The sequence below is a fragment of the Ctenocephalides felis genome, unplaced genomic scaffold, assembly GCF_003426905.1.
Source record: "Ctenocephalides felis isolate EL2017-DRISC unplaced genomic scaffold, ASM342690v1 CF-g0.4_SCAFFOLD_01886, whole genome shotgun sequence".
NCBI lineage: Eukaryota > Metazoa > Arthropoda > Insecta > Siphonaptera > Pulicidae > Ctenocephalides > Ctenocephalides felis.
This window is the reverse complement of record NW_020538040.1, coordinates 102,994,226-103,020,877: the sequence shown is the minus strand read 5'-3', so window position 1 is coordinate 103,020,877 and position 26,652 is coordinate 102,994,226. Positions and strand designations below refer to the sequence as shown.

General features: G+C 29.2%; 1 protein-coding gene across 2 annotated transcripts in view; it reads right to left on the bottom strand.

The window, feature by feature from the left end:
* LOC113378304 overlaps nt 1–26,652 on the bottom strand; it is a 426,677-nt gene that overhangs the window by 173,135 nt on the left and 226,890 nt on the right. The window contains exon 2 of one of the 2 annotated variants that reach the window (XM_026618837.1): nt 26,370–26,432. The exons of the other annotated variant lie outside the window; for it this stretch is intronic. The gene's annotated coding sequence lies outside the window, so the exon portion shown is untranslated. The remainder of the gene's footprint in view (nt 1–26,369; nt 26,433–26,652) is intronic. 2 annotated transcript variants of the gene reach the window in all.

Below are 26,652 nucleotides of genomic sequence, written 5' to 3'. Positions count from 1 at the left end.
ACTTTTTTTTTTTTTTTTTTTTTTTTTTTTTTTTTTTTTTTTATATTTTGACTTCGTTATATAACATTTGGTCATATACAAACATAATGAATATACATTAAGAATAAATACATAACATCTTATCTTATTACTAAATTAAAATTATATAACTAATTTAGATTTTACAATAAATTCATATAATATTTTATAATTGTCTTTCATTTCTTATTATTATGCAAATCCATGCAATTGGGTTTTATTACTTTTTTGTCGTCATAATATTTGTCCAGCATTTCTTCTCGTTTGTTTTATATACCTGCTACATTCATAATAATATGTTCTATATTTCCGTCTTCTTCTCCACAATTCACAGATAGCTGAAGACCTAATACCTATTTATATAAGTGACTTGGAAATTGCCATGTTTTAATCTGATTCTACTTAACGTAGTTACAAATTTTCTATCTTCATTTTTAAGACTTTTAAACCAAGTTTTTTTTTCTAATTTTATTCTCTATAGTCTTATATGTTTTTCCCCTTTACCGTTCATCCCAAATTTTTGCCATTCCTCTTCCACATTTCTTTTACTTATGTTTTCGACATCACTTTCAGCATAATGTCCATTTTTTCTCCTTGTTTCGTTGCTAATTTTGCTAATTTATCCACCTTTTCATTTCCCTCTATTCCATTATGTCCTCTGATCCACGTAATTTTTATCTCATTTCCTATCAATTTATATTTTCTAACTCGCTTCGAATTTCTGTATAAATTGCTTCCTCAAAAAGATTTTTTTTTGTTTATCTTATTAATTTTTCTACACAACTTTTAAATCGGTATATACAATTGCTCTTCTTATGTTCAAGTTTTTAATATATTTTACCGCTTCTCCTATAGCTACTAATTCCGCAGTATATACTGTAAACAAAATCTGGTAGTTTTTATCAATTTTTGAAATTCTTTCTTCTCATGGATCATGGCACACCCTACTTCATTATTTACTTTAGAGCCATCTGTGTAGATTTCCTCATATCCTCTACTGTTTATAATATTTGTCTCTTCATTATTAATATTGACAAAAAAATTTTACCTTCATCAAACCATAATTTTTTTTGAAGATTAACGTTGTTTTCATATATCTTATAACATTAGTTTTCTTCATGAAATTCAAACTGTCTACCATAATATTTTGCTTATTATCCAAAATTTATTATTCCCATTATTTTTCCAATTCTTCTAATCCACTAATAATATTTGGCTCTCTCTCTTAATATCTTCTTATAAATATATTTATGGATTAAATATTTCCATCTTAGTTTTAGAGGTAATTCTCCCCTTTCAACTAACATTGCATTTATTGGCGTGGATTTCATTGCGCCAATACATATTCTGATACATCTATATTGTACTTTATCCAACACCTTTACATTGACTACTGTGATAAGCAATGCTACCATAATCTAAAATTGGTCTAATAATCAAATTTTTATATAGCTCTAAACTCGTTTTGTGGATGAGCACCCCACCAGTTTTGTTCACCACTCTTAATAGGTTTTCCTTTTTTTCTATTTTCTTTTTATATCTTGTATACATTCTTTAAATTTCAAATTTTTGATCCAACTTGACTCCTAAAATTTATTACTATTTTTAACCGCTATTGAATGCTCTTCCGTACTAATATGAGTTGGTAAATCATTCAACCCTATGTCTTGTGAATACCCCTATCGAGCTTTTCTCATCCGACAGTTTCCAAGCCTTTATCCCTCAACCATCCATGAAGTTTTTTAATATTTTCCTTCATAATATTAAACGCTAGATTTAAATCCCTTTGTTCTACATAAATGAGTATGTCATCTGCATATTGTATAATATTCGTACCTCTTACCCAATATTATCTATATCTCTTACATATATAGCATACAATAATGGGCTAAGTATACCTCCTTGTGGTAGTCCTTTATTCACTACTCTTTCACCAATTATTTTGTTATCTTTCTTAACTATTATATTCCTTTCATATATATTAAATGTTAAGGCTGACACCAATCGTATTAAATCCTATTTTAATTAATTCTTGGAACATTATACTTGGGACGACATTATCATATGCCCCTTTAATATCGCAAAAGAGTGCCACCACATAATTATTTCTTGAAAATGCCAAATTAATATCAACCATTAATTTACATAAATTATCCTTCGTACTCAGCCCTCTTCTGAATCCGTATTGACTTTTAGATAATATTTTATGTTTCTCTACAAACCACTCCAATCTTCTCTTTATCATTAAATCTTTGGTTTTAGCAACACACGATGCTAGTGATATAGGTCTGTAATTATCTGTATTATCTGCATTTCCATTTGTCTTTTTAAAGAGAATTATATTATATTTATTCCAGTCTCTAACTATTTGTGTATCCAACCAGTACTTATTGATTAATCTTAATAGCACTTCCTTACCTATATTTGGTAATTCAGATAACATAACGTAATGAATATTATCTATTCCTGGTGCAGTGTCTTTTCTCCTATTCATTGCGACGTCCATCTCCCATATATTAAACGGTTTCATGACTTCTTTGATATAGTTTTTATCTTTCAAGTATTGCAATCTCATACAACTATCCTTTACTCCCATTGGGGCTATTTTATTCAATAACATATCTATCCAATTGTTGTCGCATCTTTTATTTTCTTTTTCAGTATCTTCTCCAATATTTTTCAATCTTTTAATCATACTATATATTTGCTTGGTTGGTGTGTTTGGGTTCAGAGTTTTAATGTAGTTATCCCAGCTTCTTTTTTCTTTTGCTTTAACTTTGCTGCTCTACCTCATTTTTAACAAGATTACATTGTAAATAGTTTTCTAAGTTCATATTATTCCTATATTTTTTTTCTGCTTCTCTCCTTTTTTTAATTAAGGTGTTACATTCTTCATCCCACCAAATTTGTTTTATTATCCTTTTTTTTACTATTCCTTCAGTTTTTGGGATACTCTTCATTGCTGCTTCATTAACAATATCCACAAAAGTGTCATAATTTATTTCTTTTTTTGAACTCTTAATTGTTTCAATTTTCTCTTCAATTTCTTTTCTATATTGCTCCCAATTAGCCTTACTACACCTCCATTTTCTATTAGATGTAGTTTCATCAAAGATCTTTTTTTCATTTAATTCCATTATTATTGGATAATGATCTGAGCCTAGATCATCATTATACATATCCCATACTATTTTATGTGCTATGTCTGAAGAGCAGATAGTAATATCAACTATTGATTTACATATTCTATTACTAATTACTTTATTATTATCGTTTAATATAAAAAGTTGGTTCTCCTCTATCGCTTCCAGTAGTCTACGTCCTTTTGTATCTTCATAGTCACAACCCCAAGCTTGACTATGGACATTAAAATCTCCTCCAATTATACAGGGTTTTTTAATTCCATTCAGTAAACTATTCCATTGCCCTTCTGAAATATTAGCCTTTGGTGAAACATATAATGATACACATACTATTTTCTTACTTCCTAATAATATTTCTGCAGCACACATTTGACACAAATCCATATTAATGTATTCCCTATTAATTTTATATTCTTTAAACTTCATATTTTTATTAATCAATATAGCAGTTCCTCCTTTTCCATCTAATCTGTCTTCTCTAATTATAATAAAATTTTTAAACTTGTATTCCTGAGTTATTTTAAACCAAGTCTCAGATATCAAAATAACATCAATGTTTTCTTCATAAATAAAATTCTCTAAACTTTCTCTATTTGACGGTAAAGATCTTGCATTCCATTGCATAATTTTAATATTTTTATTTTTAAATTTTTTCATATTTAAAATATTAGTTTTATTTTTTTCCATAATAACTCTACTTGCCATATTTGTTTTGTTGTTGAATTTATTATATTTTAAACTATTATTCCGTACCTGTATCTTCAATAGCATTGCCTATTTTATTAGTTTCCATCATTGCTTTTTCAGTACACAATGATTCTATTTCTTCTTCCAGGGCTGTCCATATATTCTCCGTGTTTATCTCTGTTTTAAAACTTAATCTGTGCCTTATTTTGTTAAAAATTTCTTTGAATTGTTGCTTCATCTTCTTTTTTTTTTTTTTTCATCTTCATTTTTATTTGGGTTATTTTCTTCACTATTGTATTTCGTTACTTCCTTTCTCCTTTCCTTGTATTCTTCTGCATTTATTCTTCTTTGTCTTCCTTCAATTCTTAATGTCGTGTGCTTAGGTTTTCTAATTTTCAATATATTTTCTTCATTAATTTCTACTTCTTTTTCTTTAATATGATTTAACATTTCAAACTTGTTATTATTAAATCTGTTTAATTGATTATCTGATTGTTTAATTAATGAAGGAAATACATTTTGATAATCTCTGTTATAAAATTTGGTCTGTACTATATCTGCATATGTTCTCTTACGCAATATTTGCTTAGCTTCACTTATAGAAATATTCTGATATGCTTTCAACTCCTTTAATTTTTTATTATATAATACGTTTGACAATTTCTATCATTCGCTTGATGATTATTTCGGCATAAAGCACATATTTCTATTTGGCTCACACATTCTTTTACATCATGTTCATCCGAACATTTTCTACATCTTTGCCTGCCCTGGCACTGAAGACGAATATGGCCGAACCTCCAGCATTTGTGGCACTGTATAACATTTTCAATAAAAGGTTGAACCTCGCAAGCTACTGAATGAATAAATACATTTTCTGGAAGATAACTGCCCCTGAACCAAATCTTCACTCTTTGTGTTTTATAGCTGCTATTATATGCCTTTTTATTTTTAATACACTTCACTTTAATAATTTCAACATCCGTTTTAATGCAACTCATGATTTCATCTTCTTCAATCTCTGGGTCTACATTAAATATAATACCTATTCTCGTAGTTTTATGCTTCGGAATATAAGTTTTAATATTATACTCGTCCAGTAATTTCTGTTTTACCACTGTATTAGCACTCTTCCAATCATTAAAACATATTTTTATTTTATTTATACCTATAGCTGCAACATTACTTATCTTATTACTAACACTTGACACTTTTGTATGTAAAATTCTTCCTAACGCCATTGGATGTAGTCTACCCAAATTTTTATCTTTTGATTCTGCATATATAACAAATGGACCTTCGTTCCTTTCATCATAATAGAAAAACTCCTCTTCATAGGTTTTTTTATTTAAATTACTATCCATTTCTTCATTTACTTCACTTGCCCAATCGATATTTACATCGTTTTCATTAATTCCATCATTATTAGTTTTCTCTAAACGTGTTTTGTTAACTTGTACTTTAATGTCACCTTTTTTCCTTATCACATTTAACTTTTCGCGATTCTTATCAAATATTTTATTACTTAACAATCTTCTTTTCTTTCTAAAATCTATTACTCCCTTTTTAATACTTTTCTTATTACTTTTTTTATATTCACAATTTTTAACTAAATTAATTTCACTAACTTTTGTTTCATTAATATTATTATCCAAATCATTTATTTCATAATCACTAATGTCATCCATTTCGTATTCAAACTCTTCTATTGACGTAATTCTGTTATCAACTGGATTCAATTCACAATCCTCAAAATCATGATGACCACTGTCATCGTCGTCACTTTCCTGGCCGTACTGGCCAGATTCCATTGTTCACTTACTGACTCACTCGCTCTTATCAGATTATGTAAATTTATTTACCGATGTGTATCGCACGAATGCTCGATGCAGACTGCACAAAACAATATAGACATCAGAAAGTTTATGAATATAATATAACAATATATAACAAAACATAACTTGAACAAAGTTAACAAGAAATTTTTGTTGCGTCTTTTTCTCATTTTATTAAATTTTTCTTTCCCTCTTTTGTATTTTGTCTTAGATAAGCTAGATTTTTTTTCATCTTTTTAATCTTCACCTGAAATGGAAAAGGCACATGTCACAACCGTAACCTACACACACTTTTGCAAACAAACCATCGTTAAGACTGAGCTAAATTGTTGCTGATAATTAACTATTTTCGTTCAACTTACAGCAGAATAACAAACAAAATAATCTATCTGTATACACGTAACATTTATTATTCAAAGAAATCTAACAAAGAAACTTTTTCGGCCTTTTAAAAGCTATATATGCGGTCTAGATCATGTAGACTGAGTGCAATAATGGGAGCATGTCCAAACAAACTTAATACATCTTAGTCCCTTTCGACCCCTTTATCAAAATCAGTAAAATTTAGCTGCTTTGACGACTTTCATAACAGTACCCTAGCACAACCGTGCCCAGTCTCACTTTCTTATTGGATGGAGCTATGAGCTATTTGTTAATATAAAAATCGCACATTTTTTCGTAAATCATGAATTTCTTGAATATAAAAATAATATTAATTTATCTAAGAAATAGCTATATTCAGTCATCACATATTTTGGAAATTCAGTGATTTAAGCGCCAGCGTGCTCTTTAATTGGACGGAAAATTCGTAATGGCTTCTCTGAAAACATTGCGAAATTACAACATATGGTTTAATAGCCGAACTCGTCATGTCGTGTTTCTTGTAAAGTATCATAAATTCAACAGCTTAAACCTTAAACGAGTTCCGTAATCATTTCTACATTTTTCTAATGAATAATATACAAAATTAAATTTAGTTGGATAAAATATAAAATATTCATCGAGAAAGTATATCATCTCAGAGTATTGTTTATATTATTTACGAACCGTGTCGAATGATTTCACTTTTTTATCTGTTCATTTATTTATTCACTACTTATTAATTACTAATTTGTTATTAATTATTCATTTATTTATCGATTTATTAATTCTAATATATTTGTTATTAATTTATTTATAATTTGATTTATTTATTTATTTAACCATTTAATATATCTTGGCTTCCAAGTTGTTCTCAAATTATAACTGACGTTCAGTAAAATATTTTGGGCGATATCCTTAGCTAACAATAAGTAATTTCCTAAATCGCTATCTTTCACTAATTTACTATATTCTAAAAATTTTATTCTATAAACTTAAGTGTATAAATTTACTGGTTCCAATAATTCTGTGAGCTCATTCAATTTATTTATTTATTTAGAGTTAAAAAGCGTGCCAGTAGTAGCATCAGTATCATTTAAATCACCGATTAATATATATTTTTTTTAATTTGTAAGCTTTCAAAAATCTATATATATATATATATATATATATATATATATATATATATATAGGATAGGCCAGGGCATAAAGATGCAATTTAACTTTCAGTAAATATACTGCCAATTTGACTCAATGAAAATTTGATGACTATTATATACATATAAAACTATACATATACATTGATACGTACAAGTACGGCGATACCACTTGATCAGATGCCGGAAAATGTTTATTTTGAATTTAACATAATAAATATTTTAGATAATAATCATTTCATTTAAATTGCCTTGAATCTATGTTTTTTTTTCAAAAAATTTTCCTCTTTTGTATAAGCCAAATTGGCTAACTTGAGTAAAAATAGGTATGTAATCCACATCCGTAGTGTTAAATAAATAAACTACATCAAAACAAATAACACGTATCAAACAACTATCGAACTATGTTCAATAAAATTGTCTGTTAATTCCTAATTTCAGAAATGTGTCTTAATAGTAATTTTTAATAGTAATCTAAAATTTGTCATCTGTACTTTCTACCTCATAGGCAGAGTAAAATGGGGCAGTCAGGAGGCAAACAGATCTAATGTTTTCTTTTCAAAGGAATTTATCAATAGAATTGCAATAACTATTCATTCAATACATTTTTTAATTTACTTTTTTATTTACTGTTTTTATTGTTTACACCTTTGCCGGGGGGTAGGTTCAGTTGGTCCTTTTTACCTCACCTATATCTCATTTGTAAATTATATTAAGGTTTCGTAAACTAAACAACAGTAATCACAATGAAAAAACTAGCAACTAAAAAATACAAATAAGTTAATGGTCAAAAAGAAGATACCAAGACGGCTCTCGCGGGATATATCAAAGTGACCGTAATTATTGCAATGTAATGCAATTTTCTTTTTCCTCAAGACGAATTACAAAGAAATCATTCTCGTAGCTAGCATTATATTGAAAAGTATTTATCTAGAAAGTTAATGGAATAAATAAAATACATATAGCGTATAAGAAATATAATGTTTACTTCATAAGAAAGTCGTTAGTACAAGGAGGTTTATCGCGCCGATGTGGGTAACGCCGCACTCGCACTATTCATCCAATACGTGACCATTATCCTGTTGGCCGTAGAAATTTATGAACAAAACAAAGAGCATATCATTTCACTTGAGACGAGCGAAACAGAGTAGAAATTGCGACCAAAGGTGATGATTTGAATCTGACATCAAATTGAATTCGCATTAAACGATTGAATGGCGAAAAGGGCCACACACTCGGGCCGATATTTCAAAAGCGTTCAAAACTGGGTTTACTGCGTTCGAGTACTTTATCACTCAATAACTGTAAACGGACGCGAGAACACTTTATATCGAATCACTAACATTATTTATTATATTGATCACACGGCGCGTGCTGCTTCGAATCGCAATACAGATACGGCGACGTCCGGCCCGGAAAATCACAAACGCATTGTACGATTTTACATTGAGGTGCGTCCGATATCGATATGCACATACCTGCCAACATATCTATTAATACGTACAATAATGATATATTGATAAAATTAGATACGTAACCTACAAAATGACCTCACACATTAGTGCAAACCTGACAAAGCTTGTATATTAACGTCCACACCCCCAGGACGGTTGGATAAAAAACTATAGTTATAAACACCAAAATGATTTAGAACGATTTTTATTATTAACACTAATTAGTCATTCAAACAATCACAAAGCTCATAATTTTTAAAGCAAAGTCAAAAAAATACCTAAGTCAAACTAACTATATAAGATATAGATAACTAATGATTATCAGTTACCTAAAATATTACACTATGTATCAATATACTAAGATCTAGTCAGAATCGTCGTTACAATAGTGACAACTGTAAGTGACTATCACCTGAGCATTTTACGTAGAATTAGAAACTGCAAGTTCTTTGGCACTTGATCTATTTTACGCCACCCCTGCTTTCAGAATATGAGCTTCCACTAATCAGACAAAATCATTCTTTTATCGTATTGCTTTTTTCCCTTTCTATTTCGTATTTTATTTTATTGTTAGTTCAGTTAGATTTTTGTTTACATAGATAGTTTTTCGACCGAAAAAAACTACAAAACATTATTCTACGAAAGATTTTTACAAAATTTTAAAGCCGTGACGTAACCAGTAAGGACGTCGGCTAGAACAAGATAGTTCTGGGCTTGTTTACAACCATGGCTAATCTCGATATCACGTAATATATCATGTCAAATTTCAAGTTATAGATCTCAAATATAATCTCATGTGAAAATCGCCTTTCGTGGTCATTGCATCACATGCAAGTTAATAATACAAAATATACATATCTAAATATGTATAGTACATAGCAATTCAAAAGAGAGTAGTTAACTACTGGGTTATATTTTTAAATTAGAGGTTAATCATAAAAAAATAGTTGCAAACGACCCTCAGTAATTACTGCTCAGCCAGAATACATAGTTCTAATTGCAGTATAAAAATAATTAAAAAATATATAAAAAAAGTAAAATCATGTAATAAATAAGAACTTTGATAATACCTACATGCTACATGTATAAAATAGTAGTCAAAATTACTAATAAATTAATACGGCCTGTAGAAATTTTTTATAGAATCTGGACCTTGGGTTCAATGAGGTTATTTGCTGACGGGTACAGGGCTTTTAGAAATTCCCCCAGTGGGGAATTTTCTTACATAAATATATTGATTGGTAGTTTATTAAATCTTGCGGCCACTTTCTTTTTAATCTTCTCATAGGTACTTGTTTTAGCAGGTCTTTTATTAGAGTGTTTGGATGGTATGAGCTCTTTTGATGATATTTCGTACTTCTCTCCTTGATGACTTCCTGTATATATTTGATGTTTAGGTCTCAATGAATTGTTTCGTTGGAGACATATCAGGACGCGTTCACTATAGCTCGTAGTATTTTTGACTGTGCTCTTTGGATTGTTTTTATATTGGACGTGCTCGCACATGCCCATAGCTCGATACCGTATGTCCATATTGGTACAATTACGGCTTTATATATTAGGATCTTGTTCTTATATGAGATCTTGGATCTTCTTCCAATTACCCAGTAAAGTTCACGATTTTTTTTGTCTATTTGCTTACGCTTTGTCCTGATGTGGGTACTCCATGTGAGTCCTCTATCGAGGTGAAGTCCTAAGTATTTTACAGAGTTGCTTTTTGGAATTTCTACATTGTTGATTTTTATATTTGGGCAATCTCTTTTTCTTTTGGTAAAGGTGATGTGGACTGACTTAGTTGAGTTAATAGTAATTTTTCCATTATGAGTCCACTCCTCTAGTTTGTGTATATAATTTTGCAGCTGTTCCGAGGCCTTTGTGGCGTGGCCTGTAGAAATTGTCAAAAATTTAATCTAAAGTTCCAAAATCTAAAAACTCTGAATAGCTAAAACTATCTAATATTTTTTTAAAGAAAATGGAAATCATATACACGTAATAAATGCATAAAGCTATAGAATGTGAATATCGAATATTAAAACAATAATTATTCTTGTGGAACAAAATAGTAAAACCAATAAAATTCTTTGATAATCTGATTTTTATTAACTTAACTGTTTTCTATCACGAGTTGTCTATATTTTATACAAATCGTGAGATATTTCAAAGAGGGTTAAAGAGAACAGTTAGTCGATCGGATCTAGATTCACCTCTATCGACTGGTCGGGATACAAGGAACGCATAGATCTTAAAGTGTTTGCAATATATCTGGAGCGCGCGCAAAGTACACGACCACATGCTCGATGCAGATAAATGCTTTATGCGAGACTATAATTTCGTGTGTTGACTTATATCCTGGTAGATAGTGTTACAATAAATCGCTGAACAAAGATAGCGATAATAGAGAGGAGAAATTTAATAAATACAACATCGGTCGAGGGACGTGCAAACGCGCACGCCGGCCGCTCGGATTATCGTGTGCGGTCTGTCATTAACCCATTCTCGGGTGCGGACGGACGGACGGACGACATTTCCTATGATACACGCATCAGTCCAACCAAGTTTTACACAGGGAACTAGTGGTGTATTGCGTTCTGGCTTAAGAATGGTTGATGAAACTTTTTAGTTTCATTGAACAAACTGGAATTTGAAATCCGCATATTATGACTTTTTTAAACATGATGCGAAACCATGAACTATTTAAAAAAATATTAGATAAAAACTACTAGGGGCTTGAAAGTCCGCGAGTAAAAAGACACATACACACATACACCATTATAGGTATACCAAAGTATTCAGAAACTTTTGAAACGTAAAGATATATAAAAATTTTCATTTTCGATTTTTTTGCGATTACTATAACTTACCCTATGGGAAGTTAAAAACCAGTAAAGTTAAGATATATAATATGGATATATTTGAAACCGATAATTACAATATTTGAAAGTAGAGGAAAAAAGATGTATAACCAGACATCACCTTGATTTTTCCGACCTTGCTATCGTGAAAAAACGGTAATGTTTGAAAATCCATTACAAAAGTTGTGTTTTTTTTGGTTGTGAGCACTGTTGATGTTGAGTTTACAAGACCTTAATACAATTTTTAAGCATACGTTATTTAATTGTTTTATAGGATGGATTCTCAATTAAAAGTTAGATTCAACAGGATTTTCAAATAACCTCTATAAAAGCTTACACCTAGTTAAAAAAAATAGTTTTACAAGAGTTAAATTTAAATGAATAGTTATTCCAACGATGCTGTTAAATATTTCTGACCAAATACCATATAAATGTTATTTACAATGTTATATCTGTAAAAAACGCACCCATGAAATTTATATTTTGCATTCGTTGAATATTGTAGCAATTATTTTGTAAAATTCCTTCAAAATTAAAATAAGACACTGAGCATGTGTGTCTCGCCCCTTAGTCGTCCCAATTTACCAGGTCTATGCAGTAAAAAGGAGCGCGTTGCAATTTTTTGAAAAACAGCAAAAAAAAACAAATTTCTACAATTATGAATTAGCTGGGTTTTACTGGGCATAGTCAGATAGTTGTTTGTTTGATATATGTTATTTGTTGTGATGTAATTCGTTTCGTTTTTACAATCTAATGACCCGAAGTCAAATTGGACCTTTGTGCCCCGCCCTACCCTACAGATCTTCCAAATTCCTCAATTTTAAAGTTTAATTATGAATTCGTTTTGCTGGATTTATTTTGGTTGTTACATTAATTAATTTAGTTATTTAAAAACACAAATTGTTTTTTAATATAATTATGATTTACGAAGTAATTGTAATTTACAATTTCTCATTTTTTATGAAATTTGAATTATAGCAAGAAAAGCATAATGAAATTATTTTTAGGTGTATATACAGGTTGCTTACATTTTTTCAAAAAATGATATTTCAATACCATATGTCAATATCTCATTTTTAATAAAAAGTGTTGGTTTTTAACACTATTTCCGCAGCAAAATAATAAATTACTTTTAATTAGGGTAGGGCGGGGCTAGTTGAGCAAATTTTTACTTAAACGGATGTAGCTCCTCAACGAAAAGTCTCAATAAATTGCTATACGGTTTAATGGATTTGTTGTTTATCGCTTAACAAAAGTGTTAATACTATTTTTTGGTAATAAGTAAAACTTCAAAGCTACAGCTGTTTAAATGCAAAAAGTCAAGTATGCTCGATGTACCCCATAGGTGGGGCAAATTGAGCCCTAAGAAAGTATAATGAAATTATAGGTTCAATGTCGATTAGTGATGAAACTAGCTGTAAGTGGAATTCTGCCTTAAGGCAATTAGGGCATCGTGCCTTAAGGCAAATTGCTGGAACTTCCCGTACCAAAAATGATTATTTTTTTAAAAACGATTAACATTTTTGAAAAAATTTTACTTTGCAAAAATAAGATTTTTGAGAAACTATAAATTGGACAAAGAATTACTTTTTCTTAAAAAAAAATTTTTTTAAAAAAAAAAATTCTGAAAAAAATTTTTAAAAAAAAATTTTTTTTTTTTGAAAAAAAAAAAATGTTTTCTTTATTTTGACATATTTTGGAAGATCTGAACTTTTTTTCAAAGCAATCGTACTGTCGCAACTGCATAGAAACAAAATATAAAGCGCGTAAGCGCCGCGTCGCTGTCTAACGGATAAACATTGGTACGGAACCCATAGGAATGTAAACAAAATTCATACTTATTGTTAAAATCTCTATAAAATATCTGATAATTTGATGTGCATATGTCTAATGATCATTTTTGACCGCAAAATGGCATTTTTTTTTACTTTTTTCGTTAGATCTCCGAAACCGCTAGACCTGCCTTCATCAAAATTTGATCAATTCTTCACCTTGTCAATACAAGTAAAATGTTTTTTGAATTATTAAAATCGGACGCTCCGTTCTCTTAAAAACTGAGTTACCGTTTTCGGCACTTTTTGCCCCGTATCTTTGGAACGGCTAGACCTGCCTTTGCCAAAAACTAATCAGCACGTCTCCTTATCAATACGAATCGATTTTTCTTTAAATTATTCAAATCGGTTGATCCGTGTTCCCGAAATCGTCGACGAAAATTTGTATCCGCACATACATACACACACATACATACACACACACACACACACACACACACATACATCCATTTTTTCTAAGGTATGCCAAAATGTTCAGAAACCTCTGAAACGTAAAGATATATAAAAATTTTCATTTTCGATTTTTTTGCGATTACTATAACTTACCCTACGGGAAGTTAATAAAATAAGTTTTTAATAACCAGTTTTATATTTATTGTCTTTATTGTCAGAGAAAACAAAACTTATAGTAATTTTTTTTGAATAATTAACCAAAAGTAGAATCAACAAAACAATATCGTATCTTAGGAATTATTTTACCATTATATTCAGTATTTTTGTTTAAAATCATTATTTCTTTATATTATTACTCATAGACTTAGCTTAAATCTTAAAAATAATAATTAATTTCTGGAAGTTAATGGTAATTGAACAAGTTTAGCAACTATGCTCAACTAACCCCAACTCGTATTTCAAAATAAAAGTGAGTTTATAAAAAAACTGTGAGAATTATACCCAGAATCTCTGTGCATATTAAAAGTACTATAATCATATGGAAGAATAAAATTTACCTGATTAAAAATAAATAACATTTGACTGAACCAGACGAAAACTTGTGTTGAATTACTTTTTTACTTTTTGGTCTCAAAATAAACCAAACGTCCGTGAGCCTCACTCATTTGTCCAGCGGCCACTAGCGATCGCGGATTGTTTATTTCTCCCAAAACTCTATCTTTCCGCCATATAATGCCTAAACGGACGGCGAATAGTTTTCGAGATACTTCGATTGCTCAACTTGCCCCTATGCTCAACTAGCCCCGCCCTACCCTACTAATAAATTTGAAAATATATTGAAAATTATGTTTCCAAGTGAAAATAGCCCTTACTCGGCATCAAATTAAAAAATTATCACTATTCGAATGAATTAGAATTAGAAACATATTTTTCTATATATTTTAAGTAAAAACCGATGTCACTGCTGCTTGATGTCATCAAGCTTCCTAAGGCGTGAATCAAACCTGAAACTTTCTAATGGAAGGACAAAGCTCTAAACACTAGGCCACAGAAAGTCCACATACTCACATACATAAATACATACAAAATTATAATATACGTAACATCCAAAATAAATCAAGCAGAACGACCGAATGCTTCGCAGTATTTAACGAGGATTAGTCGCGGCGACGACAAAAAAATATTTTAAAATGTTTTTAAGAAAAAATAATCAATTTCTATAATAACCCGTGTAATGTGCGTTATCCGATCCTTCATTTCGGGCTCATAATAATTCCACGGATGCTCTGGCGAAGGATTAGCGTCGTTACCGTTCTAAGTCTATCTCAAAACACAGATTAATTGCAATAACGGAATTTTTTGTGATTTTTATAACAACTGTAATAAAAAGAATATGGTATGAAATATAGACTCAAGAATTTTTCCAATAGCTATATTTATAACAACTTGTTAAATTAGAATATACATACGACACCTTTTAGTAGGGTGACCATATTTTTTCGAAGTCAAAACCGGGACGACAGATTTGATTATGCTAATCTGGGACGGAAGAGAGAGGCCTTAAAAATAACAAATGCTATTTAAGGATACAATAAAAAAAACCGTTTTTTCATTTCAAATATTTTTTTGAAACCCAAACATATATTTAAAAGAATTAAGCGCGGAATATCTAACTCGAAGATTGAAAAAAAAAGTGGCCATACGATCTCAAATAAAATGTCAAAAAAAGAGATATCTCATAGGAGATCTTTTAAATGCATTTACACCCAGCATATTGTCTTATAAAATGTATATTATTTTGATTGGCAATAAAACTATGCAAAAAAAACTATTTTTTTGCACAGAATTGTGGACTTTGAGTAAGAACTTTATCGATTATATGTAAAACTTTTCTATCTATATTACATTTTATCATATATTCTTCGATCTATATGTTTTGTTTTGGTTTTGAGCTTTTTATAAAATTCTATTCAATTTTCCTCATAATTAATTCGAAAAAAATAGCACTTGTTTGTTTATTTTCATAATTATTGTTAATTAACTTATACATTTTTAAAAAGAAGCAGGACAATCCGGGACAAAAGACTTAAATCCGGGACAAATATTGCTTTTAAAAAAACCCGGGACACTAGATAGAAATCCGGGTGTGTCCTGGCCAAATCGGGACGTATGGTCAACTTATATTAGGCACAAATTTTGATTATAATAATTAACTAAAGTTTGTTTACTCTACTATTGTGATATAGAATTATAACTGTAATTTTAACTTTTAATTTATTAATTTTTTTATCTGATATGTGGTCCTGATATAAAATACCATTTATCACTAGTTTGATCTATCATCGTTTGTGCAATACAATTTTAGGTGTCTAATGTAATTAAAATATATGATTAATATTAGATATATTCTAAATCTATTATTGCCAAACATAGATAGGTTAACCGTTGGGTTACCATTTGAAAAACACCGTAAAAGTTGAAATTCTAGCTCAACAACTCATAAAACTTTTTTGTTTCCAGTGTAAAAACTAAAATAAAAAAAGATTGCTTAATTGTCTATTAATGTCCCATATCATGATGTATGCATACTTGCTTTAATCTAAATGACTTAGACTTGGCTTTAGCGATAAAAAATGTGCTAAAAATTAAATATAGAGTCCTTTTTTACTAAACGCCAATATGCAAATTATATTGTACATATTGACAAATATACTAGATCTGGTGTAAATCTATCAAACTTTAAGGCTTCTAACCCATAAATCATTAACCGTAATAATTACGGTTGACAAGTAACCATGAATGCAGAACAAGTAGCTAAACAAAAGTTGAAATATTGCTGTTCTTGAATTATGTTAATACATTAGCTTTAATCTCTGCATATATTATATGACATATTTAGATAGATATATTGCATATTACACTTACGTTATTGTTTATGTTACACAAAATGATTTGATGCGATGCAACTCCGTGTTAGGAATAAATGTTTCACTTTCATCCTCAAAACATACTTTCATTAAATTATAAGCAAAAAAAGATGCATATTTCCAATATTTATTTACTTTTCGCACTGTGAAAATGTGCAATCTTTATAAAATCATAAATAAAATAAAAAAAATGTTCTCTTTTCTCAAATAATTATTTAGGACCTGACTGATTTAATGTAGTGTGAATTGTGCTGCCAACAAAGGATCACTTAATAGTCCAGTCATTTAAGTTTAAATTAAGTAAGAACCTCAAAATTCGAAATACTCAGCTGTAAGTCTGTAAATACTTGTATAATGACACCCTAAAGTTGTCTCTAATGTAGGTTTTGAGACAACTTTAGGGTGTCAGTATATAAGTATTTACAGTCTGGGTATTTCGAATTCCGAAGTGAACTTACTATAATGACTGAAGTATAAAATCAGATTATAACAAGAGTATTTAGTTAATTAAATGAGTTTTTGATATTGAAATGATATAGTAAAAATTGGATGATATGTTGCTTAAATGTTTAAATGTTTGTATAATTTATTGTTTAAATTTATTCTAAATTTATATAAAACTTCTTTAAAATATCAAAAAGGATTATAGAAAAATAAATTTTGGAGGCTAAATCGTTCAATACAATTATAGGCTAATAAAATACCTTTTCAGGGAGTGCAATTTTTGTGATTTTTCTGAAATATTTGCCTCGGATTCAGCTTTTTATCATGGATTGTTCAAAATTTCTCTTATTTTCAAAATTTACTTTTACTTCTTAAATTAATTATGAAGAAAATTGTACAGAATTTTATATAATGCTTTGAATAAAAAAATATGGTAGTTCAGAAAAATATTAAAAGTTTTTGATAAATAATTGTGATGAAATATGTAATCGAATAAATATGGACACCTTATTGTAAACTCTCAAACTTTTTATTTTTAGAAAGAATATCAGGAAAATCATAACAATAATAATAATAATAATAGCATAATATATAATGACGATCAATTACATAAACACAAAAGTTTAGTAGGGAAGTACTGTGTACGGTTTCTTCACCCAAAAGAAGACATGAAATACATGTCACAACCGTAACCATTATGACTGAGATAAATCATCTAAGCAATATTTAATTGCTGGTAAATAACTAATAATGTTCATCTTACAACAAAATAACAAACAAAGTGATCTGTATACAATTAACAGTTATTATTAAAAGACTTCGAACATGAAAATTTTCTTTTGACTCTTTAAAAGCAATGCGGCCTATAGATCATGTTAATGTAAGGCACTGACTAAAAGCAATAATGGAAAGTTGTTCAAAAAAACATACTTCGTATTTTTCCCTTTGGACCCTATCTCAAAATCAGTATAGTTAAGCTGTTATGACAACTACCGTACCCTGGCACAACAGTCTCTCTTATTAAGTTGAGTCTTTGTAGTTCACAAATTGTTCTGCGTTGGTATTAGTATCCAATAGCAATATTTTTTCGATGTATTATAATTATGTAATACAAATTGCGATCGCTGTTAATATGACACGCGTACCCAATTTTCTAACATTACAACAAGAGAGATATCATTTACTCCTGCGACATATTTTTTATGCAAACTTTATGGAGTCTGTGTAATAACCGGTTTAGTACAAAACCGCATCACATAACAGCAAAAATATGCTGCATGAGATTCCAATTAGACCACATTCGTTTCTTTTCCTTTCTGTACGGCACCGATCTCATCTCAACGACTACGATGGCAGAATGAATTGACGGAGAAGCCGCTGAGCACATTTTGATGTAAATATGTACAGACAATATAATTATCTTTTGCGAGTGAAAAACTAATCGAACATCTTTGTTCTTGCTTTATAATGGTGCATGTCGCTTGTCTCAATCGATCCGATCGGGACACCACGGAAGAGGCCAAAATGCTTACCGATATCGCTCTTTCTTTTCGACGACATACCTGGCCGATTTTAACTGATCGCTAATCAATTGCACAACAAAACTGGTGGCATACCACATTGAGCTTTACGATGTCAGCATAATGAAAAATTGAACACTTTTTCACAAATTATATGTTGTAAGTGAATTATAAGTGAATTTTGATCGAAGTTTTCTCACGCCGGAACGTCGTTCGGGCATATTATTTTTGGGCCGGAACGCGTAAAAAAAAAATAAAAAAATCGCTACATACAGAAAATAATTTAATAAGGGAATTTTAAAAATTATAATTCAACTATTTTTATTAAATGTTCCTATTATTGTAATAAATATACATATATGTGCACAAAATGGGTTTTGTAATAATTTTTGTTCCTTTCCTTTTCGAAAGGAAACAGAACAAACATAAAAACCGGTTTTTAAACCGGTTTTTAAATTTTAACGTTCCGTCAAAAAAATATCAGCACAACACCACTGGTCGTGATGATTACATTTTAGTAAAGATCGAACGGGTAGTATCTTCTTGATTATTTGTTGGAAATTGTTGATGTTGATGAAATTTTTTATGGTGATAAGACTTGGTTAAATTAAAATAAATCATTAAAGTTTGGAATAATAAGTCAAAGTTTCAAACTTCTATCGTCTCCATTGTAAATTTTGCTACATTTCAATTCGTATTATTTACACCTATCGATTTTGTATTATATTTTATATGTTTAAGTTTCTTCTAATTCTTGAATTACAAATATAATAATTTCTTTCACAAATTTCTAAAAACCTAGAAAACAACACAAGTTCCAGCTATTTCCCTTAACGCAAAATGTTATATATGACTTGTTTTACAACGCTTTACATATTAAGCAAAAGAAAAATTTATGAATTCCTTCATATTGATTATTAAGTAGCTCAATAATTAATTTCCCGTGAGGTAAGTTATAATTATCGTCCAAAAATCGAAACTAATTTTTTTTGCATAAATTTTTGTTGCAGGGGTTTCTAAGCATTTTGGCATATCCTGAAAAAAAATAATGTGTCTATGTGCGTTTGTATTTATGTGTGAATACAATTGTTCGTCCACGTTTTCGGGAGCACGAATCAACCGATTTAAATGATACAAAAAAGATTCGATTCCTATTAACAGGAAGACGTGCTGATTAGTTTTTGGCAAAAACAGGTTCAGCCGTTTCGGAGAAAAGAAGCAAAAATTGCAGAAAATGGAAACTCGAATTTTGCGAGAACCGGGCATCCGATCAGAATGATTCAAAAAATATTTAGTTTGTATTGGCGAGTTTAGTTCTTGCAAAGGCAGTTGCAGCCGCTTTGGAGACACAAAGCAAAAAGGGCAAAAAATAGCTGTTTTCAAGAGAACGGATAATATAATTAAAAAAAAATTTTTGCTTTGTGTTAATATTGAGAAGAAATTATTAGTTTTTGAGGAAGGCAATAAAATATTACAAAATTTAAAAATATCTTAAATTTTTTTTAAAATTACCAAAAATTTTTCGAATTTCAATTTTAATTCAGGCTAAAAACATTTAATATTTCTCGAATATTTTCCGGATCTTCCTGCAATTTGCCCTAAAGAACGATGCCATGCACCACTAGTTATAATTTTGATGCATTTAATATATAATGAAAATATACATATGATAAGTGATATGGTGATATGTATATTATTGTTATCAATAAAATTGATTTATGATAAGATCAAGACTTTCTCTTTGGTCTGTCAGGTATTCAATTGCTCATTATGGGTATAATAAGACATCAAGGATTCGTGCAGTGCATTGTCAGATGTTGTCGATATTAATATATAATATATTCATCTTCTTAACGTCATTGGTGATCGACTTACCATGGCTTTTGTCTACTATTTATACATAATAACAGAATTCATCAATACATTTTTTCGCACATTGTCCGTTATTTAAAATTTGAATAAACATATCATTGTATATGTTAGGAATTTATTATATAATAGCTTTAATTTATAATTGGAATTACACTTTATATTTTAATAGGTAAGACTTATAGAAAATTATTGTGTTTTCTGATTGTCGAATTGACTGCTAACATTTCAAGAATTTGTTTCAAGAAGAACGTGGGATTCAGAGCTTATTGTAACAGGGGCAAGTAGTAACAGCCGTTAGTCAATAGGTTCTTAAAATATATTAAAATATTTCTTTGACTCGATTGAATATGCAAAAACCTCCACCCCCCGTATAATGTTGTCATAGCTACCATACCAGTAAACAAAAGTGTCCAAGTGTGTCATTTTTGACAGGTTTACGTTATTATTATCAACTAATTTTAAATTTTATATATCTTATTTTGTTTCGAATATATCATTCATTAATGACCCTTAACCATTTTTGTGATTGCTAAATTGTTTGAATTATCTTGACTAATGTAAAAAAATCACACCTAAGGTTAGTTGCAACAAAATCTTGGGGCTAGTTGTAACATAATACAATATGCCCCAAGTTATGAAGTCACTTTGGACAAAACTTTTTTCCGAGATTGGCACTTTGGTCTTGGTATATCAAGACTAGTACCTATAGGTAGGTACTATTTGTAAGCAAACGCAAAAAAATATACAATGTTGATGGATAAGTCTGCAAAAAAAAGTTGAATGAAAGTAAAATAAAAAAAATGCAAAAAAAAAACAGAAAAAAAATAAAATTAAAGGAAGAAATAAATAAAATAAGAAGGGGAAAGCCAAAGGTATTCTCCGTTCCAATCAACAAAAATAAAAACGGAATGAACAGAGCTAAAAAAATGTTCATATTCAGAATCTGAATCAGAAGAATGATATCGCCTGATTTGTGGTGAAGCTTGCATAAAATAAAGTAGATTCGGTAGAGTGTATCATTTGTATGAGATGGCCACATATAAAACATGTTACATATAAAATGTTATACATTTACTTTTGAAAGAATCCAATTTTGTTAAAAATAAACAAAAGATATATGATTAGAGATATTATTGTAGTTTTTTTGTCGTTACTACTTGCCCCGGTAGACGTTACAACTTGCCCCAAGTACGAGATAGGCTGTATCACCGCACATTTTCTAAAAAAAATATTACGCAATTATTTTCACTTGGTTTGGTAGAGGAATGGTTACAGTTTATCTATCTCTCTATCTATCTCTATTTCGTAAAAATATAATCAGTAAGTTTCAATATATATGTATTCAATATATATGTATGTATATTAATTTTAAAAACATCTGTTAGAACAAGCCTCTAGCTTCTCTACATTGTAATCTAAAAGGCATGTTGATTGTTTATTTATTAATATTCATCCATATTGTATGTATTTGTATGTTTTCTCTAAAATCATTATTTAAGAATGTCCCATATTCTTCGCTTGTTCCTAAATTGATAACTGGATTCGTTTCGCCTCATTAAATAACCAATTACAATGTAATTGGGCCAACGTAACAAAAGTAAACCTCTATAAGTGGTTTACTAGGAATATTTGTAATCAAACTCTCACACAATTTTTTAGTTGTCAGTACCTTCAAACGCGTCACATGTCATCGTATCCAACATTTGCAAAAATCGATTTGACATTCGGATCTAATTAAATATTTATTTCGCAAATAATCGTAAGATCGTCTGATGTACGATTTCCATCTCAGGTCCGTAACAGCTATATGTCAATAAAGTTGACGTTGTACAATTTATGCCAATTAATATAAACATTTCGAAAGCGTGTTACAGACAACTTGTTACAAGAATATGTCAGTTATTATAAACGTCTAATTCTTCTGTTCCGATCTTCTTGTGAGTGACGATTTTGTACGGAATTGGAGTACGGAAACATCGTTTATGCCAAGAAAGGCGACGAAGGATAATTTAACGATATGCCGATATACATAATGGTTTATGATTGTTCCAATTTTAAAACAGAAGATCGAAAATTGCTGTTTGGTGGCCAAAAAACTTTATTTGATAGATGCACATCAAATTTTTAGTCTTTTGAATATTTTATTATTTGGTAACTAAATTTGTGTTATACGAGTATGGCTTAATTACTCAGTAGATCTTATATTACAATGAAATAAGAATTTTGTACAATTTTATAATATTACAATTTATAATAATCGTTCAAAAATCAAAAATATTTTTTTTGCATATCTTTACGTTTCAGATGTTTTTGAACATTTTGGCATGTTTTGTGTGAATACAATTTTTGTCCACGATTTTGGGCGCACGAATCAACCGATTTGAATTTTTCAACATTTGATTCCAACTTAATCTGCTTATGTGCAGATTAGTTTTTGGTAAAGACAGGTCGTGCGGTTTCGGAGATACGGAGCTAAGTGCAAAAATTGCAGTTTTTGAGAGAATAAAGCATCCGATTTGAATGATTCCAAAAACATTTTGTCTGCGTAGACACAGTGTGAAGAAATTTTAGTTTTGTAAAAGGCAAAAAAAAAATATTTCAAAATTTCATTTTTTTCTGCTTTTTTTATTATCGAAAATGATTCCGATTGTAGTTCTAATTCTAGGTAAACTTTGAAAGCTCACTTATATGCTTAAAATAAATAACTTTAACTTTGAAATTCAGTTTATATTATTCGTAGAAATGTAAAAATGTGAGGTAAGGTCCTTTAATTCCAACTCCACTTAATTAAGTTTTGTTTATTAACTTCCCGTAGGGTAAGTTATTGTAATGGGTCGAAAATCGAAATTAAAATTTTTTACATTTCTCGACGTTTTGAAGGTTTCTGAACATTTTGGCATACCTCAGAAAAAATGGATGTGTGTGTGTGTGTATGTATGTATGGATACAAATTTCCGGTCACGTTTTCGGGCGCACGGATCAACCGATTTGAATGGTTCAAAAAACATTCGATTCCTATTGATAGGGAGATGTGCCGATTAGTTTTTGACATAGGCAGGTCCAGCAGTTACGGAGATAAAGAGCAAAGAGTGCAGAAAATAGAAATCGAGTTTTTGAGAGAACGGAGCATCCGATTTGAATGATCTAAAGAACATTCAATTAGTAATGATTGGGAGGAGTGTTTAATAGTTTTTGACAAAGGCAGGCCCAGCCATTTCGAAGATACGGAGCTAAATGTGCAAAAAATAGCAGTTTTTGAGAGAACTAAGCGTCCGATTTAAATGATTCAAATAATTTTCTGCTTGTCTTAACAAAATAATTGATTTTGGAAAAAAATGTTTTGTTTCAACTTTTTTTTTTCAAAAAAAATTTTTTTTCATAAAATTTTTTTTTTTGTAAATCGAAAATAATTCAGATTTTATTTTTAATTCTGACTATAATTCTAAAATACTTTAAACAAATAATTTCAACTTTGCAATTCAGTTCATATAATTCTTATAAATATTAATTAGACATTGTTACAATATTTATTATAATCTATTTGAAAACATTCAGTATTCTTCGAACATTTCGTTATGGTACGGGAAATTCCAGCAATTTGCCTTAAGGCACGATGCCATACACCCCACTAGTTTACTTCTTATTTAAACATATATAAATGTCATCGTCCAAATCATAAGATCTTATATTCTATTTATTATATAAGAATAATAAAACTTACAGTATTTTTAATAAATCAAAACTAAAATAATATTTTGAGCATCAAATTTTATGCGATTATCGCACGATAAAGCATATATACCTCATATATATTTTATGATTTTTTTTTTAATTATCATATTTATGCAGATTTGAAATTGTATACAATTTAATTTTCTTCACTAAAAAGCTCACAGAACGGAGAGTGAAGGCAATTCATCTTTAGACACAATCCTACACACTAGTAGCTATTAATTTTATTATGCATTTATGGCTTATAGTTTTGAGTGAATTAAATGCAAATATCAGATATAGGAAAGTTAGAAGCTTCATGTAACAGGGGTCAGTAAAGACAGGCGTTTTTCAAAAGAATATTGAATAATATTACAATATTATTTTGTCTCGATGAACCTGTAAACTGTCGGCATAATAATGCCATAGCTACTGTCCAGCAGACCGACGCAGTAAACAGAAGTGTGCTGAAGATATTATAAACTACAACTAGCCTCATACACGGGGGTAAGTTGTAACGCCGCACTTTTTCTAAAAAAACTATTAATTGTAAAATAATAGACAATAGTAATGAAATTATTTTTACTTGATTATTCTATAGTTATGGCATCTATTCATCTTTATTTCATAGAAAGTGGATCTCAAGTTTAATTAATTTACCACACCAGCATTAACATGTCAAAATAGATGTTGACAAGAAAAATTAACGAGCAAGCGTTTCATTGGCTTTTATTAGTTTGAATTTATATTTAAAAAATATACATGAAATTTCAAATTTCACCGGCAATTCGTTGCACAGCTCATGTTAGAGTACAAAACATATTATAGCCCAGGGAATAAAAACAGACAAAAGCTCGTAGTAACAGTTAGAAAAAAGTTCAGACAAAGCTAATTTTTACACAAACCTTCCCTTTGTGGCTTTTAAAGCCATTCCGGAAGTTAAATGTAAAATGTTACGCGCGTACTAACATAGAAACAAACGAATATTTTTTTCAGTAAATGCAACTGTTTTTGAAACAAGTAAAAAACTTGTTATAAACGAAAAAATAAAATTTAATTATTTCAATAAAATTCTAATTTATATTTTCTAAAATTAACTTGCAGAATATCAAATAATAATTGTGACAGTATTTCAACAAAAATATCGTAAAATGATATTTATTGTAACTTATTGGCTTACAAATGACAAAACAAATACATAAAGTTTCAAAAAATGCATTAGAGTTTCAGAATATATTTTATAAAAAATTAATCACTAATACATAATTTGCAATTTAAAATTTCAAGGAAAAGGATATTTTCCGTGACCAAGAATGTTCACAAATCGTGTATTTCTAATAATGTTTTGTTATAAATAATTAAATATAAAAATTTAAAATTCATAAGATATTTATTATTAAGTCTAAATTAGTATGTAAATTTATCAAAAATGAGCATTAAAATTATTGTTAATTAAATATAGGAATATAAAATGTTTTAAGCAATGATTTTTTTTTTAAATAATTTCGGAAGATTAATAATAAACATTATTATTTTAGCTTTATTAGCTTTCTAAAGAATGAAAGATTATCAGAATAAATAAAAAACTAAATAAAGCATTCAACAAATAAAAAATTAAAGGATATAAAAGGGAATGATAACTAAATAAATAATTGAACAAATTTGATAAGTATTTCAAAAATATTGTAAAATATGCAATTATAATTAATTCATATATTCAGTTCATATATGAACCGATAGATTGAAATTTCTGTGCAAATACTTATTTACTAATATATATGCATTTTTTAAGTATTTAAATCACATTTATTGTAGATGTCGCCATAACTTTGATAAAAGACGTAATGAGAAATTACAGGGATAAATTAAGTCGTTAAACTACTTATACGTCCGTGATGCATAAAAACTCACAAAAAATGCAATTTATTACATATTAATCGGCAAAAAAAAAATCAGATACGATTTGTTCTGAATTTTTAGAACTCAACATTAATTAGATTAAAATAAACGATTATGAGTGACACACATCCCAATTATAACAAATTCGCAAGTACAAAAGACTACAAGTCAGAAAACAATGTGTGAATATATTCTAACTTTTTCTCGATTGTTTTAATTGGGTTCTAATTTGTTGATATGGAATGAATAACAATAAAAAACTTACATGATAGGTTGTTGTTTTGGCTAATTGCTTGATCGCCAAGAATGGCTACTCTTTTTGAAAAATCTGCAATAGAAAAAGATTCATTAATACCTATTTAATGTAATAATAGATCTAGTTGTGCACAATAAATGACATGTACATTAAGAAAAAGTAACGAAATTAGTCATTATTTCAAAAAATAATAGTTCAATATAATTAATAAATATGCAACATTCAATTTGTAATAGAGTAGACCGGGTCTTAAAGGTCCGCTGGTAAAAAAGTTCACCATCGATATCTCAAA